This window comes from Cherax quadricarinatus, chromosome 34 (assembly GCF_038502225.1).
Source record: "Cherax quadricarinatus isolate ZL_2023a chromosome 34, ASM3850222v1, whole genome shotgun sequence".
In the NCBI taxonomy this organism is placed as follows: Eukaryota; Metazoa; Arthropoda; class Malacostraca; order Decapoda; family Parastacidae; genus Cherax; species Cherax quadricarinatus.
This window is the reverse complement of record NC_091325.1, coordinates 6,628,222-6,647,294: the sequence shown is the minus strand read 5'-3', so window position 1 is coordinate 6,647,294 and position 19,073 is coordinate 6,628,222. Positions and strand designations below refer to the sequence as shown.

Sequence of the window (19,073 nt, the reverse complement as noted above, 5' to 3'; positions counted from 1 at the left end):
TAGCTTTACGAAGAGGTACAATCAAGCTCATGGAGCAGGAAGAGTGGACCTAGTAGCGACCAGCGAAGAGGAGGGACCAGAAGCTGTGAAACCACAAAAAAGTGAGTATATATACACACACACACACACACACACACACACACACACACACACTGCTGTTAATCGTAAAACGATAATTACGCTAACATTCAAAGCAATGAGACATACGCACGCGGGAGCCATATTTCCTGTTCGTTTAACTTCTATCATTTCTCCATCAGTGAACGTGAAGGCTCGTTGATGTTTGTCCGTGTTGTGTGTTTAAGTTCTCATGATTATATGCATATGATTGTCCGGTGACAAACATTTTACCTATAGTTTCACCTGAATCCTTCTCCCTGACTGATGCCTGGATCCCTCTCTCCTGACTAACGCTTAGGTTTCTCTCACTCTCTCTGACTGACTGTTAAACCTACCTCCCCGTCTCTCTGACTGACTGTTAAACCTACCTCCCCGTCTCGCTGACTGACTGTTAAACCTACCTTCCCGTCTCTCTGACTGACTGTTAAACCTACCTCCCCGTCTCTCTGACTGACTGTTAAACCTACCTTCCCGTCTCTCTGACTGACTGTTAAACCTACCTCCCCGTCTCTCTGACTGACTGTTAAACCTACCTCCCCGTCTCGCTGACTGACTGTTAAACCTACCTTCCCGTCTCTCTGACTGACTGTTAAACCTACCTCCCCGTCTCTCTGACTGACTGTTAAACCTACCTCCCCGTCTCTCTGACTGACTGTTAAACCTACCTCCCCGTCTCTCTGACTGACTGTTAAACCTACCTCCCCGTCTCTCCGACTGACTGTTAAACCTACCTCCCCGTCTCGCTGACTGACTGTTAAACCTACCTCCCCGTCTCGCTGACTGACTGTTAAACCTACCTTCCCGTCTCTCTGACTGACTGTTAAACCTACCTTCCCGTCTCTCTGACTGACTGTTAAACCTACCTCCCCGTCTCGCTGACTGACTGTTAAACCTACCTCCCCGTCTCGCTGACTGACTGTTAAACCTACCTCCCCGTCTCGCTGACTGTTAAACCTACCTCCCCGTCTCGCTGACTGACTGTTAAACCTACCTTCCCGTCTCTCTGACTGACTGTTAAACCTACCTCCCCGTCTCGCTGACTGACTGTTAAACCTACCTCCCCGTCTAGCTGACTGACTGTTAAACCTACCTCCCCGTCTCGCTGATTGACTGTTAAACCTACCTCCCCGTCTCGCTGACTGACTGTTAAACCTACCTACCCGTCTCTCTGACTGACTGTTAAACCTACCTTCCCGTCTCTCTGACTGACTGTTAAACCTGCCTCCCCGTCTCGCTGACTGACTGTTAAACCTACCTCCCCGTCTCGCTGACTGTTAAACCTACCTCCCCGTCTCGCTGACTGACTGTTAAACCTACCTCCCCGTCTCTCTGACTGACTGTTAAACCTACCTTCCCGTCTCGCTGACTGACTGTTAAACCTACCTCCCCGTCTCGCTGACTGTTAAACCTACCTCCCCGTCTCGCTGACTGACTGTTAAACCTACCTCCCCGTCTCTCTGACTGACTGTTAAACCTACCTCCCCATCTCTCTGACTGTTAAACCTACCTCCCCGTCTCTCTGACTGTTAAACCTACCTCCCCGTCTCGCTGACTGTTAAACCTACCTCCCCGTCTCGCTGACTGACTGTTAAACCTACCTCCCCGTCTCGCTGACTGACTGTTAAACCTACCTCCCCGTCTCGCTGACTGTTAAACCTACCTCCCCGTCTCGCTGACTGACTGTTAAACCTACCTCCCCGTCTCGCTGACTGACTGTTAAACCTACCTCCCAGTCTCGCTGACTGACTGTTAAACCTACCTCCCAGTCTCGCTGACTGACTGTTAAACCTACCTCCCCGTCTCTCTGACTGATGCTTACATCTCAGCCTCTCTGACGTTTACAGTAATTATCCCTAGGCTGGTTTTACTCATACATTACCATTACACTACACAAACTAAATTCGTTAATTTTATCAAAGCCTTTAAAGAACGAAAAGACACAACACCGCGATTGCAACAATACACAACCCGCAGATAGGAGAGAGGAGCTTACGACAATGTTCGGTCCGATAGTCTGATCGTAACAATGTCGTAAGCTCTTCTCTCTATGTGCTGGTTATTTGTGTATCAAAGTCTTCTCATACGAACTTATAGTAATTTTCGTTATCTTTAGTACAAAACATTTATCATTTCTCCGAAACATTTTTAACACTTATGGAAAGCAATTTACGTAGCGGAAATAAGAATAATTATCAAGAAACAGTGATCCTCGTGGGAACCTTCTGGTGACACTTTCCAAAGAGGATATTTTTTCCTTTATATCTGCTCGCATTTTTGACTTTAAAACTATACCAATTCTTTTTGGAAATAATTTTAGCCTTTTAAATATGAAATATGGCATCCATTTTAACAGCTTGCCTTTTGTTTCTCGTATATTTTCTTTGTTTCATGATTAGGCATTCATGGGGAAACGAAGAATTTTGAAATCTTCAAATAATGAGAAGAATGGTGTAACGACACGATGATAAAAGGAGACACAAGGCAGCATTATGTGATCCTCTATTGACGACGTTTCGCCCACACAGTGGGCATTATCAAGTAGTACTCTAATACATATTTGATAGCAGGTTTTAGTCTTTAAAAGACCTCTTTTGTTTTTTTCTCACGTTCCACTGAGCACTTTTTCCAGCGTGTTAGAATGTGTCTTCAGTCTCACATCAGTTAGATTTCTCATTTTTTTCTCCCTCATCTTACTTCTGTCTGTAAAAAAATAATTTATTTTTCTTTTCTGGTTACTTTTCATCTGCTTCTATTTTTTATTTTTATTTTTAATTTTAATATATGTGAGCGGTATTGATTTTATGTTACAAATGAGTAAATCGTAATCGTAATGTCTTTTTCGTATTTTTCTAAAGTTTTCAAGTTTTTTATTCAAATATTTGCTATTAAGAGTATCTAGGTATTTCCTAAGTTATTTTTTAGTATACGACGGGACACAAAGGTACGGGACTAGGAGGAACCCGAAGGAGCGAACACGTGAAAAGGTGGAACTAGGAACAGGGGACACAAAAGGAGGGGATACCAGAAGAAGGGGATACAAGTGACAGCATAAAATACCAGAATGACTCATAGAAATTATAAGCATACTCCTCAACTGTGAGTGAGAGGAAACAGACGAGGAAAGAACATTGAATAATCTAACTATATACATGATTCACATAAATAAAACTGCATAAACTTGTGGAGACCAAATAGTTAAATGTCAAGACCTATTATTATTATTATTTTTGTTATAATTTTCATTTGGAAATGCTAAGCTAGTATTGGTCACACACAGCCTGGGCAATGGGTGGTAATGAAGTATAATGTGAAGGAAAGAGATGGGTAATGTTTATTCCTCGGATCAACAGTCCTTCATCAACATGAAGACATCCCTTCCCTGTTTAAAGGTCTCAGGCTGGAGGTTTAACCCCCGTGGGAGTGGTGGGGTGGCAGCGAGCAGGGGGAGGTGAGGTGGCTTGGAAGGGGGGCGTGCATTGGGTGAGTGAGGGCTGCCCTAGGTGGGAGGGATGGGCCAGCTCTGGGTGAGTGGGGGTCGGCATCAGGGGGCGCGGTTATCTGGGCGCTCTAGGTGAGTGGGTGTCAATGGAAGGCAGGGTAAAAATTAATCTTGTGTTTCCCCATAATCAATATTCATAATGGAGTCTCACACGTGTGAAGCAGAGGAGATTTTTGTCTATTGGTTGCGAGAGAGAGAGAGAGAGAGAGAGAGAGAGAGAGAGAGAGAGAGAGAGAGAGAGAGAGAGAGAGAGAGTGAGTGAGTGAGTTAAAGGAAAGGAGACTGGTAACATACATTGTTATTAGTACAACTCGTCGTTGTATGGAGCTTTATCTCTTCGGAACGATGACATGATAAAGTTCTACAGAGAGAGTAACGTTGTCACAAGAAAAGTTTGTTCTGCAGCGTGTGCCTGTTTTTTCACTGTTGTTGGCCTCACGCTATTGTCAGCCAGAAACTTTAATCTGAGAAGGATTGCCTGCAAACTATATGGAAATCTCTGGAAAGTTGCGTTTTATTTCTAATTCTAGAACTACTACTATTTACTACTACTGCTACTACTACCACCATTCCTTCTACTATTACACTCTGGATCACAGTTAGCTCGTCGTCCTGAGGTGGTTCTTGAGTTAGTCTTTCCATGTAAAGCATATAGTTGAGTCTAATACATAGAAGCCGACCTGTTGGAATTTAGATAACTAGGGTCTGTGCTGTTGCACCATCAATGAGAAATCTATTCCTGTGATCTATAACGAGAGAAAAAAAACACTTTGTTCAAGCTAGTGTTGCATCTCTTGCCTCGAAGTTTCGTACCATGTATTAGGTTATTGTCTCAATGTACCTCCAATAGTTATTCGTGTTAAAGTGTATCCAATAAGTGTGGCATCTTGAAGGTTCGAATGAGACCTTGTGGTAGCCATTTTCGAAGAGAGAACAGGTCTAGTGGTTAGAGCCTTCACGTGGTTTGTTGTTTCATGATGTTATGTCTTCAGTTACTCTCTTCTGTCCTCACTTTAGCCTGTCTTCGTGTATGATGTACATTTTGGACCAAAACTGGAAAGCATACTGATGACGTGGTATGATAAGCCCCGATGCAAAGAGTCAATATTCTGATGTTTTGTGCTCGAAATTGCAAGGTATGAAGCCTAGCATTCTGGATCATGTTTACACCTCGTACACAATGTTGAATGTTCATGTGATCATTGCTTATGAGTTCTCCAAAGAGATCGAAATCGCCTTTCGTTTCCAAACATTTTATATTCATGTTGGAGTACGAGAGAGAGAGAGAGAGAGAGAGAGAGAGAGAGAGAGAGAGAGAGAGAGAGAGAGAGAGAGAGAGAGAGAGAGAAAAGGTTGAGAAATGGCCCCAGCCAAAAATCTATCTAGTTCCCTTTCGTGCGAGTCAGTCGTTAGGGACGAGAAGGGCATAAGTAAAGGCCTACATTTTTCAAGTCAAGTAAACAAGCAAACAAAAAAAATAGGAGGATTTACAACATGGCATGAAGAAATTTATTCTAGATTAAAAAAATAAACCGGAGAGAGAGAGAGAGAGAGAGAGAGAGAGAGAGAGAGAGAGAGAGAGAGAGAGAGAGAGAGAGAGAGAGAGAGAGAGAGAGAAATTTAGTTTGCACACATTCTTATGCTAGAAGGCTTTTGTTTTGATGCTACACACATGGATTCTTGGTAAACTGGAGATAAAGAAATGATTGAAAATCAGCAGTCATAATTGATGAAGAATCATGATGGCTAAGCGGAACAAGTGGAGATGCAAAAGGGGGTTAGTCTTTACACTTAAGATATTCCTGGTAGATATTGATCACCTGATCAGACGAATAAATTCCTTTGTATCCTTATGCGCAGATGACGCCAAGTTAACGAGAATACAAACTGAAGGGAATTAGAGAAGACTGCAAATAGACTTGGAAAGACTAAGAATGGTCGCATAGTGACTGAGGCTGGATAATGGGGAAAGTAGACCGGGAAAATAGTACCATCTTGGGGATACCTGAAGGGGTTTTCAGGGGGGTCATTGCCCCCGTGGTCAGGTTCCAGACCAGGGAGCAGCAAGAAAGTGGAAATAAACAGGAACTTTTAGAGAATGATCATTACCAAGAAAGCAGCCCCAGAATAGAATTTTCAAATATATGTGCATATATACATACATATATATATATATATATACATATATATATATATATATATACATATATATATATATATACATATATATATATACATATATATATACATATATATATATATACATATATATATATATATGTATATATGTAAATCGTATATATATATATATATATATATATATATATATATATATATATATATATATATATATATATATATATATATATAATTTCTGTGTGTGTCACGTCTTATACAACAAATGCGTCATCAAAAATAAACACTAGAATATCTTAAATTATGATCCTAGCTGAGAAAAACAATAAACACAAGTTTGTGACAAAAGTTACAGTTTATAATGAGCACAATATTAATTTTTTCCGATAATAAAATTAAATGAATCACCTCATATGTTATTTAATCAGTTAAAATCGTACGAGTGTCTGTGTCACCTTGTATGTAAATCATACCAGTGTCTGTGTCACCTTGTATGTAAATCATACCAGTGTCTGTGTCACCTTGTATGTAAATCATACCAGTGTCTGTCACCTTGTATGTAAATCATACCAGTGTCTGTGTCACCTTGTATGTAAATCATACCAGTGTCTGTCACCTTGTATGTAAATCATACCAGTGTCTGTGTCACCTTGTATGTAAATCATACCAGTGTCTGTGTCACCTTGTATGTAAATCATACCAGTGTCTGTGTCACCTTGTATGTAAATCATACCAGTGTCTGTGTCACCTTGTATGTAAATCATACCAGTGTCTGTGTCACCTTGTATGTAAATCATACCAGTGTCTGTGTCACCTTGTATGTAAATCATACCAGTGTCTGTGTCACCTTGTATGTAAATCATACCAATGTCTGTGTCACCTTGTATGTAAATCGTACCAGTGTCTGTGTCACCTAGTATGTAAATCGTATCAGTATATGTGTCACATTGTACGTAAGTCGTACCAGTGTCTGTGTCACCTTGTATGTAAATCGTATCAGTGTCTGTGTCACCTAGCATGTAAATCGTACCGGTGTTTATCACCTTGTATGTAAATCGTACCAGTGTCTATGTTACCTAGTATGTAAATCGTATCAGTGGCTGTGTCCCCTTGTACGTAAGTCGTACCAGTGTCTGTGTCACCTTGTATGTAAATCGTACCAGTGTCTGTCACCTTGTATGTAAATCGTAGCAGTGTCTGTGTCACCTTGTATGTAAATCGTACCAGTGTCTGTGTCACCTTGTATGTAAATCGTATCAGTGTCTGTGTCACCTTGTATGTAAATCATGCCACTGTCTGTGTCACCTAGTATGTAAATCGCATCAGTGTCTGTCACCTTGTATGTAAGTCGTACCAGTGTCTGGTCACCTTGTATGTAAATCGTATCAGTGTCTTTCACCTTGTATGTAAATCGTACCAGTGTCTGTGTCACCTTGTATGTAAATCGTATCAGTGTCTGTGTCACCTTGTATGTAAATCGTATCAGTGTCTGTGTCACCTTGTATGTAAATCGTACCAGTGTCTGTCACCTTGTATGTAAATCATGCCACTGTCTGTGTCACCTAGTATGTAAATCGTATCAGTGTCTGTCACCTTGTATGTAAGTCGTACCAGTGTCTGGTCACCTTGTATGTAAATCGTATCAGTGTCTCTCACCTTGTATGTAAATCGTACCAGTGTCTGTGTCACCTTGTATGTGAATCGTACCTGTGTCTGTCACCTTGTATGTAACTCAAAAGAATGCAACAAGACCAATGACTGAGGCAAGGAATATGCTATAAGAGAAGAGAGAAAGTTAGATCTAATGTTACTCGAGGAACGAAGACCAAGGGCAGGATATGATCATACATACAAAGTATTCCAGGGCATGTAAAACGAAGAAGAGGGCTCACGAAATCGTAATGACACGACTGCAAACAAACCATACCACGGGTGTGGATAGAACCCGCGATCAGAGAGTCATTACGATTTCGTGAGTCATGTTGACAGCTTTTAGGGGACTTGAGCTAGAGTTCGTCACGGCCACGCTAGCTGGAGATTCGTCTGTAAAAACTTGCCTTTGTGGTCACAGTGGTGCCTATGCTAACCTTCCTATGGTGTAGAAATATACCTAGTTGGACAAATCTTATTGTGGCTAGCTGGCCCAGTGGCTAACGCGACGGTCTGGAGTTTTGAGACTCTCTGATAGCTGGTTCTATCCCCACTCGTGTATGGTTTGAAGAAGAGGGCACCGTTATAGACTATACACCCTAATGAGCTACAAGAATACTGTATTATTAAAGAGTTTTTCAGCTTCAGCGTGTTTAAGAAGTGGAATGACCTGAACAGTGGAAGTTGAAATGGACTCCATGCAAGGGGAGATCAAAGTAATATATGATAAGACTGCTTCATGCTAGGTGGGGGACCAAAAGCTGGAGTTCATCTATTGCAAATTAAAGCATGTAGCCTCAGTCTCTCTCTCTCTCTCTCTCTCTCTCTCTCTCTCTCTCTTTTCTCACACACACACACACACACACACACACACACACACACACACACACACACACACACACACACGGGAAACACTTAGTACATTAGAAAAATTGGATTCCAGCGCTGGGTCCCCGTGGTGGCCGGGCCGGGAACTGGGTGATTACCACACCATTTGTCTTCTGGCGGAGTGTAAACATTAGTTCTCGCTTAGCGCAGTCAAAAGTCCATGGATAACACGCCTCTGGTGGGGCGTTGGACGCACTCTCTGCTGTTCAGTGCAGTTGAACGCACTCTCTGCTGTTCAGTGCAGTTGAACGCACTCTCTGCTGTTCAGTGCAGTTGAACGCACTCTCGGCGTTGCTTATAGTGGTTTAACGCACTCTCTGGCTGTTCATAGTATAGTTGAAGGCACTGTGATGTTTTAGCAATTAAACTACATAGTACATTTATTATAGTCGAACGCCTCGCAGTCCCTCTCTTATTGATGTTAAAGAGACATTAACATTTATTAACCTAAAGATTAATAAATTAATGAACTAATGAAGACTTTTAGTGTTGCTATATTTCGTTAACTAAGAGCTTTGGAGGGACAATATAAACAATGCATGGACACAGGGTGTAAGGTAAACTGTCCGGAAGATGGGGTATTGTTGATGGAGGAGGTGGTAGTAGTAGTAGTAGTAGTAGTAGTAGTAGTAGTAGTAGTAGTAATTGTAGTTGTAGTTGTAGTTGTAGTAGTAGTAGTTGTAGTAGTTGTAGTAGTTATACTAGTAGTAGTTGTAGTAGTAGTAGTTGTAGTAGTAGTAGTTGTAGTAGTTGTAGTAGTAGTAGTTGTAGTAGTAGTAGTTGTAGTAGTAGTAGTAGTAGATCATTTCAAGTGATAGTGGAGGAGGCTCGTAACAGGCTTAGATGTGCTTGCTAGACAACCATTCTCGCTCGTATATTTGTCTAACCTATTTTTTTAGGCAATCTAGTATGAAGGTAACTCCATTGCTGAGCACATCTCTCTCTCTCTCACCCCCAGACTTGGGATGGATGAGAAGGGTGACCAAAATGCAGAGGCAGACACCTGGAATGAGAAACTTGCGTTAACCTGCGCCGCCTTGACCTTGTTGAAATAATATTACTTCTCAGAAACAGTGAAAATTGCAACAGATGCGGTAAGTTTTGTGTCAACTGGTTGATTTTTTAAACTGTTTAATTTCAAGCCCAGTACTCAGTTGGTCTTATATTTATTAAATTATCATCATTTCGCATTTGACAGGGCAGAGAGAGAGAGAGAGAGAGAGAGAGAGAGAGAGAGAGAGAGAGAGAGAGAGAGAGAGAGAGAGAGAGAGAGAGAGAAATGAAAAGTTTGAGTTTAGGATTAGAGAAGACTGGATGTGTGGTTGTGTGGGTTAAGATGCGAGGAAGTGGTTGAATGAATGGTTGGAGGGCGTGTGGTTGAGTCTGTAGTAGGCGGGGGTGGTGGCGAGGGAGTGTGGTTTGAGTATGTGTTGGACAAGGTGGGGGAGAGAGGGCGGATGGTTAGGTGTGGGTGGTTGTTGTAGGAGGAAGTGGGTGGGGGGATATGTAGGAGGTAGTAGTGATAGGAACTTATTGGGGAGGGGGGCGTGTGGTTTTGGTGTAGGTAGCGGCGGAGAAAAAGGGGAGGGGAGGGAGGGGGAGCTTGTGCTTGAATTTTGGTGGTGGTAGTGGTGATGGTGGGGAGGGGAGTGGGGTGGAAGAGGGGGGGAACGTGTGGTTGTCAGTATAAGAGATAGACTGGCCACTGGGGGGGCCGGCTGGCCTGCCCCAGTGGCTCTCTGGGGACCAGAACACCGACCCCCGCCGCGTTCCGACACGTGCCCGCGACCCTGGCTTCCCCCCCTTCTCATCCAGCCCATACTTTTCCTTATAAATCCCCTCCCCCTCTCTCTCTCTTCTTCTCTTTTATTACAAAACCTCAGTAAATAAATCACATTACCCACTCGTGAGGCACGACGCAGGGCGCGGGTCAGGTGGTCCAAGGAAAGAGGAAGAGTAGTCATAGTTTCGAACGTGGTGGTGGGAGCGTCATTCACAGCGTTCGTTGTTGCCATAAAAACGCATGAATATATTGTTGTCTTATTCATGGCTATCATGCAGCTTGCGTTTCAATTAGATTGCGAGAGACTATTTGTAGAGTCTCGCCCTCTGTGTGTGTGTGTGTGTGTGTGTGTGTGTGTGTGTGTGTGTGTGTGTGTGTGTGTGTGTGTGTACTCACCTAGCTGTGGTTGCAGGGGTCGATTCACAGCTCCTGGCTTCGCCTCTTCACTGGTCGCTACTAGGTCACTCTTCCTTCTCCATGAGCTTTATCATACCTCTTCTGGCATGGTGCCAGATAAGTGGAAAATGGCAAATGTGATACCTATTTTCAAAGCAGGTGACAGGTCCTTAGCTTCGAACTATAGACCAATAAGCCTAACCTCCATTGTGGGAAAATTTATGGAATCAATAATTGCCGAGGCAGTTCGTAGCCACCTTGAAAAGCACAAATTAATCAACGAATCTCAGCATGGTTTTACAAAAGGGCGTTCCTGCCTTATGAATTTATTAACTTTTTTCACTAAGGTATTTGAGGAGGTAGATCATGGTAATGAATATGATATTGTGTATATGGACTTCAGTAAGGCTTTTGACAGGGTCCCACATCAGAGACTATTGAGGAAAATTAAGGCACATGGAATAGGAGAAATTTTTTCCTGGATAGAGGCATGGTTGACAAATAGGCAGCAGAGAATTTGCATAAATGGGGAGAAATCAGAGTGGGGAAGCGTCACGAGCGGTGTTCCACAGGGGTCTGTGTTGGGCCCCCTGTTGTTCACAATCTACATAAACGACATTGATGAGGGCATAAAGAGCGACATAAGCAAGTTTGCCGATGACACCAAAATAGGCCGTCGAATTCATTCTGACGAGGACATTAGAGCACTCCAGGAAGATTTGAATAGACTGATGCAGTGGTCGGAGAAGTAGCAGATGCAGTTTAATATAGACAAATGCAAAGTTCTAAATGTTGGACAGGAAAATAACCATACCACATATAAACTAAATAATGTAGATCTTAATATTACGGATTGCGAAAAAGATTTAGGAGACCTGGTTAGCAGTAATCTGAAACCAAGACAACAGTGAATAAGTGTTCGCAATAAAGCTAACAGAATCCTTGGCTTCATATCAAGAAGCATAAATAATAGGAGTCCTCAGGTTGTTCTTCAGCTCTATATATCCTTGGTTAGATTTCAGTTAGATTATGCTGCACAGTTTTGGTCACCGTATTATAGAATGGATATAAATGGTCTGGAAAACATACAAAGGAGGATGACAAAGTTGATCCCATGTATCAGAAATCTTCCCTATGAGGATAGACTGAGGTCCCTGAATCTGCACTCTCTAGAAAGGCGTAGAATTAGGGGGGATATGATTGAGGTGTATAAATGGAAGACAGGAATAAATAAAGGGGATGTAAATAATGTGCTGAAAATATCTAGCCTAGACAGAACTCGTAGCAATGGTTTTAAGTTGGAAAAATTCAGATTCAGGAAGGATATAGGAAAGCACTGGTTTGGTAATAGAGTTGTGGATGAGTGGAACAAACTCCCAAGTACAGTTATTGAGGCTAAAACGTTGTGTAGTTTTAAAAATAGGTTAGATAAATACATGAGTGGGTGTAGGTGGGTGTGAGTTGGATCTGACTAGCTTGTGCTACTAGGTCAGTTGTCGTGTTCCTTAAATGAATGTGATCCTGCCCTGACTAGGTTGGGGCATTGGCTTAAGCCGGTAGGAGACTTGGACCTGCCTCGCATGGGCCAGTAGGCCTGCTTCAGTGTACCTTCTTTATGTTCTTATGTTGTTCTTATATCCCCCCCCCCCTATCTCTCCTGTCCTCCAGTGTCGTCAGGTCGATTTCCCTTAACCTCTCCTCGTGGGACATGCCCCTTAGCTTCAGGACTAGTCTTGTTGCAAACCTTTGCACTTTCTCTAATTTCCTTACATGCTTGGCTAGGTGTGGGTTCCAAACTGGTGCTGCATACTCCAATATAGGCCTGATATACACGGCGTACAGGGTCCTGAACGATTCCTTATTGAGATGTCTGAATGTTATTCTTGGGTTTGTTAGGCGCCCATATGCTGCACCAGTTATTTGGTTGATGTGCGCCTGAGGAAATGTACTCGGTGTTATACTCACCCCTAGACCCTTTTCATTGAGGTTTATAGTCTCTGGTTCCCTAGACTGTACTCAGTCTACGATTTTCTTTGCCCTTCCCCAATCTTCATAACTTTGCACTTGGTGGGGTTGAAGTCCAGGAGCCAGTTTCTGGACCAGGCCTGCAGCCTGCCCAGATCCCTTTGTAGTTTCGCCTGGCCCTAGTCCGATTGAATTCATCTCATGAACTTCGCATCATCTACAAACGGGGACACTTCTGAGCCTATTCCTTCCATCATGTCGTTCACATACACCAGAAACAGCACCGGTCCTAGGACTGACCCCTGTGGAACTCCGTTCGTCAGAGGTGCCCACTCTAACACCTCGTCACGTACTATGACTCGCTAATGTCGTCTCGACAGATATTTCCTGATGCATTGCAGTGCCTTCCCTGTTATACCTGCCTGGTCTTCCAGCTTATGCACTAATTTCTTGTGTGAAACTGTGTCAAAAGCCTTCTTACAGTCCAGGAAAACGTAAATTACCCACCCCTCTCTCTTTTGTCTTACAGCTGTCACCCTGTCATAGAACTCCAGTAGGTTTGTGACACAGGATTTCCCATCCCTGAAATCGTGCTGGTTGTCATTGATAAGCTCTAGGTGTTCCACCACTCTTTTCCTGTCTGTACTCACCTAACTGTACTCACCTAATTGTGTTTGCAGGGGTCAAGACTCAGCTCCTGGCCCCGCCTCTTCACTGATCGCTATTAAGTCCTCCCTCTCTCTGCTCTCTGAGCTTTGTCATACCTCGTCTTAAAGCTATGTATGGTTCCTGCCTCCACTACATCACTTGCTAGGCTATTCCACTTCCTGACGACTCTGTGACTGAAGAAATTCTTCCTAACGTCCCTGCGACTCGTCTGAGTCTTCAGCTTCCAATTGTGACCCCTTGTTTCTGTGTCCCCTCTCTGGAACATCCTGTCTCTGCCCACCTTATCTATTCCACCCAGTATTTTGTATGCCGTTATCATGTCTCCCCTGATCATCCTGTCCTCCAGTGTCGTCAGGCCGATTTCCCTCAACCTTTCGTCGTAGGACATTCCCCTGAGCTCCGGAACTAACCTTGTTGCAACCCTTTGCACTTTCTCTAATTTCTTGACGTGCTTGACCAGGTGTGGGTTCCAAACTGGTGCTGCATACTCCAGTATGGGCCTGACGTACACAGTGTGTGTGTGTGTGTGTGTGTGTGTATGTGTGTGTGTGTGTGTGTGTGTGTGTGTGTGTGTGTGTGTGTGTGTGTGTATCTTTTTCATGAAAGATAATTAACTATTCTTTTCGTATGTTTTCCTAGTTCTTTAGCTAGTCACTGAATTTACCAAATCCCGCACTTCGAAGAGGAACCTTATGACGACGTTTCGGTCCATCCTGGACGACTGTCAAGTCACAACTGGGGAAGAAAAGTGGAGAAAGCCCGAAAACAGTTCTATCGGGAGAGTGGAGAAGTAGGGAGTGAAACTGGTGTACAATATTGTGCTTTCCTCTTTTTTTTTTTTTTTTTTTTTTGTATACAGGGACCACTTTTTTGCGATTTTCCTCCTCTCTGACAACTGCCATGTTTCCATCGACTTGAATATCCTTACTAAGAAGGTCACACAGATTCTTCTATTCCTTTTCACAGTGCCCAAGGTGATGTCCCTGCCGAGTGTCAGTTGGAAGCCTGAGCTCTCTCACCTCCTCTTATAGACACAAGAAACTCACTGCAGTCAGTAATAAAACGAAGCAGGTGCATAGCAAGTTTCTACTGTGGCACGTTTTTTCCCTATAGAGCTACATTAACTGGAATGATGAAGCTCTACATAGAGCGAAATATTGTCTTTTCTTCATTCCTTGTTTTCGTTGAATATTTCTTTTGGTTTTTGCTCCTCTGTTCTTCATTACCACCACCATGCCAACCACCACCACTATTACAACAACCACTTTAACCACCAAAACCACCATCACAACCTTGGCCAACACCAAAACCACCATCATCACCTCCGCCATTACCAAAACCACCATCCCCACCTACATCAACACCACAGCCACCATCACCACCAGCCTGAGGGCAAAACCCAAGTCAAAAACATCTTGTCGAGACACGTAGTGTTCTTCAACTAGCCGATGGACCAAAGGCCTTAAGGCCACGGCCTGTCAAGAGTCCCAGGCCACAGGTTCGAGACCAGTTACTTCAGCTCCTATGCCAGTGGTCTGTGCGTGTTATTGTAGCATATTCCGTACATGGAGAAACTGAGCTTAGGGCGTTGTCCTTCCTGCCCTAAGCTTTAGAGCCTCTAAGAGTTACGTTGGTCATTGAAAGAGGGAGGGGAGGGAGATTCAGACTCGGAGGGGAGGGGGGGTGGAGAGGGCAAGGAAGCTGTGGGGGGGGGGAATGATAGGGAGAGAAAGATGGATAGGGAAAAGAAGATATGGAGGAAAATGTGTAGAGGGAGGACAGGAGGAAGACGAAGATGGAGGGGAAGGGGGTGAGAAAGATTGGATGAAGAGGGTTATGGAGAAAAAAAAGGAGTAGGGGAAAGGGGGAGTACTTGGTTAAGGGGATTTGAGGCCTGTCGACTACATGAGGGTCATTAAGGCAACATATCCCCTGTTCACCACCAGTCAAGAATACTTTAATCCCTAAAAATAAGGGATTAAAGTAAACGCTTAGTGTATATACACTAAGAGACATACACCTTTCGGTGTATATGTCTGCACGTGCACTCTCTTGTTGAAGTCATTTATACAGCCCAGTAGCATCGTGTTTTGAGTGAACGAAAGCAATTTTTTGTGTGTAACATAAATGAATGTGTGCAACACGGGAATCTTTATTGTAGAGACGTTTCGCCAACCACTGGATTTGGGTCTCACGAAATCTTAATAACACGATTGCAAACAAATCATTTCTATACTGAGGATAATCGTGGAGATGTTGAAAAACATTAAGTAGTAGACTGAGGTGATTAGTCCCCCATCCATGCTAGGATGTGTTTACAATATCAGTTTGGTTGATTCTCAGCAGCACGAGCACAGCAAAACTTCAGATAACATCGACAAGAAGAGCGAATGAGTGATTAGTAGTCCCATCCCCTCCATGACTCTGAAGGCCCTTCATTGTCGCCCTCCGGTATTGAGGTCCCCCGCGAGGGAAAAGAGGCTTGGGTGGGGAAGAGGGGAAGGGATTTGGGAGTAGGGGGGTAAGGGAGGCAGGGGGGCAGGAATCCCCACCGTGCTGCCAGGGGTAGGCCTAAACCATCCCTCAGAGAATAACCGCTAGCCCCTCTTCCCGAGGCCTCCACTGGCTGTCCCTCGGCCTCTCTTAGTCCCCCTTAGGCTTTCACAAGCCTACCCTAGTCCTTCACTAGCCTCCTCTAGTCCTCGACTAGCCTCTCCTTGTCCTCCACAAGGTTTCCACTAGCCTTCCCTAAGCCTCCGCTGATCTCTCTCAGGCATCCACTACACTCTCCTAGGCCTTTTCTAGCTAAATGTTATGTATCACAACTCTCTCTCATTTCTCCTCACCTTACAAACCATCTTGCAATATCAAGGTTGGATGGTGTACTGCAGCTGAGACTCCACTTTAAGACCTTACACACTACAATGCTAATCTCATAAAATCCTCGTAGTCATGTTCCAAGATGATCTGTTCCGCTGTTAATTCACAGCGTGTATTTGTGTGTTCGTCTCTTACCTAACTACTGGCATGCTTCCTTCAGTCTGATGCTCCCACCAACAACATAGAAGAATTACAAATAGCTTAAACTAGTATTATCGAAAGAAGTAAAATATAAAGTATATTCAGCGTGTATTTGTGTGTTCGTCTCTTACCTAACTACTGGCATGCTTCCTTCAGTCTGATGCTCCCACCAACAACATAGAAGAATTACAAATAGCTTAAACTAGTATTATCGAAAGAAGTAAAATATAAAGCATATTAAGCACTTACACTTTACACACAAGTTTTATGACACATCCCGTAGCAAAGAACATGTACATAAACCACTGGATCTACATTCAGTCTTCCCCTCAAGGAAGGTTCCTTGATGTTGGTGAGGGGCTCTTGATTTAGGGAATTGGATCTGTGCTCCAGTTCCCCGAATTAAGCCTGAATGCCTTCCACATCCCCCCCCCCCCGGCGCTGTATAATCCTCCGGGTTTAGCGCTTCCCCCTTGATTATATTAATAATAATAATACATTCAGTCTTACACATTATTATTATTATAATCAAGGGGGAAGCGCTAAACCCGTAGGATTATACAGCGCCCAGGGGAGGGGGGATGTGGAAGGCATTCAGGCTTAATTCGGGGAACTGGAGCACAGATCCAGTTCCCTAAATCAAGAGCCCCTCACCAACATCAAGGAACCTTCCATGAGGGGTCAGTCTTACAGATAGAACAGGAAAATTATGTTGGGAGAGCACTCAAGGATTTGGGATAGCTTAGTAGTTATATAGGCAGCTCTCACTCAAGAATTGTTGTTCCATACTCTTCCCAAAGGTCAATCATGGAACTGGACTGCTTCATTTTTCTGTCTGACTGTATGTCTCTCTCTCTTGCCTTATACAGTATAAGACCCTCTCTTAGTTATTAGCTCTCAACCTATCATAATATTATTTAAATTAAAATTTTGTCAAGTCACGCCAAGCTTTACTACTATTACTGTTAGTAGTAACACTGTTAGTACTAGTATTAGTACAATTACTATTACTATGCTAATACTTAATTAACCTTTGGTCTCTTATTTGAACTGAGCAGTGATCCTTAGGCATCCAGTGATCCTCTCATCCTGCAGTGACTCTTAGCCCTCCGCCGATCCTCTCAACCTACACCTACAGTGACCCCCGAGGCCCACTGAACCTTCCAGCGTCTCCCCATATCTAGCCACAACCTACGACTCATAGTCTGGGTGGAGAGGCTAAGCCTCTACACAAATACCAACACCTTATATTAGAGAGCTTCTCTGTGAGCAGAGTGATATCTGTATTAGCATACTTATGAAGGGTATATTATTATTATTACCGTTATTTTAACGTATTCTCATTATTGGTAAGCTCTACATCAGTAAGGGTCATACAGAGAATGGGGAATGGAGAGGAATCAAATTTGATCCGAGGGGAGGCTTAGTTTCAGTTCTCATCCAGGCACCCATCCCCCCCCTCCCCTTAAAGGGATTCACCCCTTCTCCTTCAAGCAGAAGGGATAGGCGTGTGTGTGTGTGTGTGTGTTGAAGGATGCATGTTCAACCCCCTACCCCCTTCAGTTCAAGGGATGCACTCTGATTCCCTCATCCTCCTCTCCCCTCACCTTCCCTTTCCTCTCCGGCAAGAGCTGTCCACCGGTGCATATTATTTTTCCCAAGGATTGCACGGGGCTGTTTAGTTATATTTCTATATTTGGTGGAAGGTCCATCACCACATATGTGATCTTCATTTATTTAGGGGACAGACTGGTAAACCAGTGAAAAGTCCCGCTGTGTAGTTTTAAAAATACATTGGATAAATACATGAGTGGGTGTGGGTTGGACCTGACTAGCTTGTGCTGCTAGGTCTTGTGCCGTGCACCTTCCTTAAGTGGAAGTGACCTGACTAGGTGAGTCATTGGTCTAAACCGGGGAGTGACATGGACCTGCCTCGCATGGGTCAGTAGGCCTGCTGCAGTGTTCCTTCTTTCTTATGTTCTTGTATGAACAGAAGTTGTTTAACGAGCAGGTCATCAATGAACCGACATGCGATGTATCTCTTGTTTTCCCCCCGTTTCATCTCGCAAAATTTCACTCTATCTCGAAAAAAATCCTCACGTAATATTATAATTTTTGCGGATGTGCATTCAGATATTAGAGTGAACGAGGATTCTTTCCTTAAATGTTAACCATTTATAATCAATACATTTTGAGATGCATTGTAATGACAAAATAAAATATTAAGTATTATTTACACAATGTTTACAGAGATCGCATTTCTTTGAATGTTTTGGAATCGTTTTATCAATAATATTTTATTTACAGTGTAAATACACCGAGAGATGTGTATTTATGTGTGTGTATATAAACTAAGATTCACCTGTCAGTGTTTATTCGCTGAGAAATGCGTATCTCAGCATATATACACTGTAAGATGTGTACCTCAGCGTATATAAAGTGATAGACGTCTCTCTCAATGTGTATAAACTAAGAGACGTTTTTCTTTGTATATACTTAGAGATACGTTTCCTGATGTCTGTATACTGAGAAATGTATTTCTCCATACATACACTGAGTAATACACACCTCTCGGTATATATACACAGTTTATGTTAATCTCTTTACAAAATTTGTATACTTTTTGGTATAATATTTAATAAACTTTATAAATATATAATAAGTATATTGTGTATACTATAGTATATAAGTATATTTTTTAATACAACTACTGACAATTCAGTTTTTAAGAGGTCATCCTCCATAAATAAAAAATATATACAATTAATTTTTAAACAATACATCCACGAAATTCAAAATAAACTTCTAAAACTTTTACTGTACTTTCCAAAGTTTTGTGTTTACATCACTCTTTTAAGCAAAGTTTATGTCAAAGTTCAAAAGTTTCTTTTTCCGCTCGAGAGAGAGAGAGAGAGAGAGAGAGAGAGAGAGAGAGAGAGAGAGAAA

At 42.8% G+C, this 19,073-nt stretch overlaps 1 long non-coding RNA gene across 3 annotated transcripts in view; it reads left to right on the top strand.

Annotated features, from left to right (window-relative positions):
- Positions 1-19,073, top strand: part of LOC128693746 (uncharacterized) — a 105,387-nt gene that overhangs the window by 56,635 nt on the left and 29,679 nt on the right. For 2 of the 3 annotated variants that reach the window (XR_008407765.2, XR_008407767.2), the window contains exon 2: positions 9,252-9,387. The exons of the other annotated variant lie outside the window; for it this stretch is intronic. This is a non-coding gene — a long non-coding RNA (uncharacterized lncRNA). The remainder of the gene's footprint in view (positions 1-9,251; positions 9,388-19,073) is intronic. 3 annotated transcript variants of the gene reach the window in all.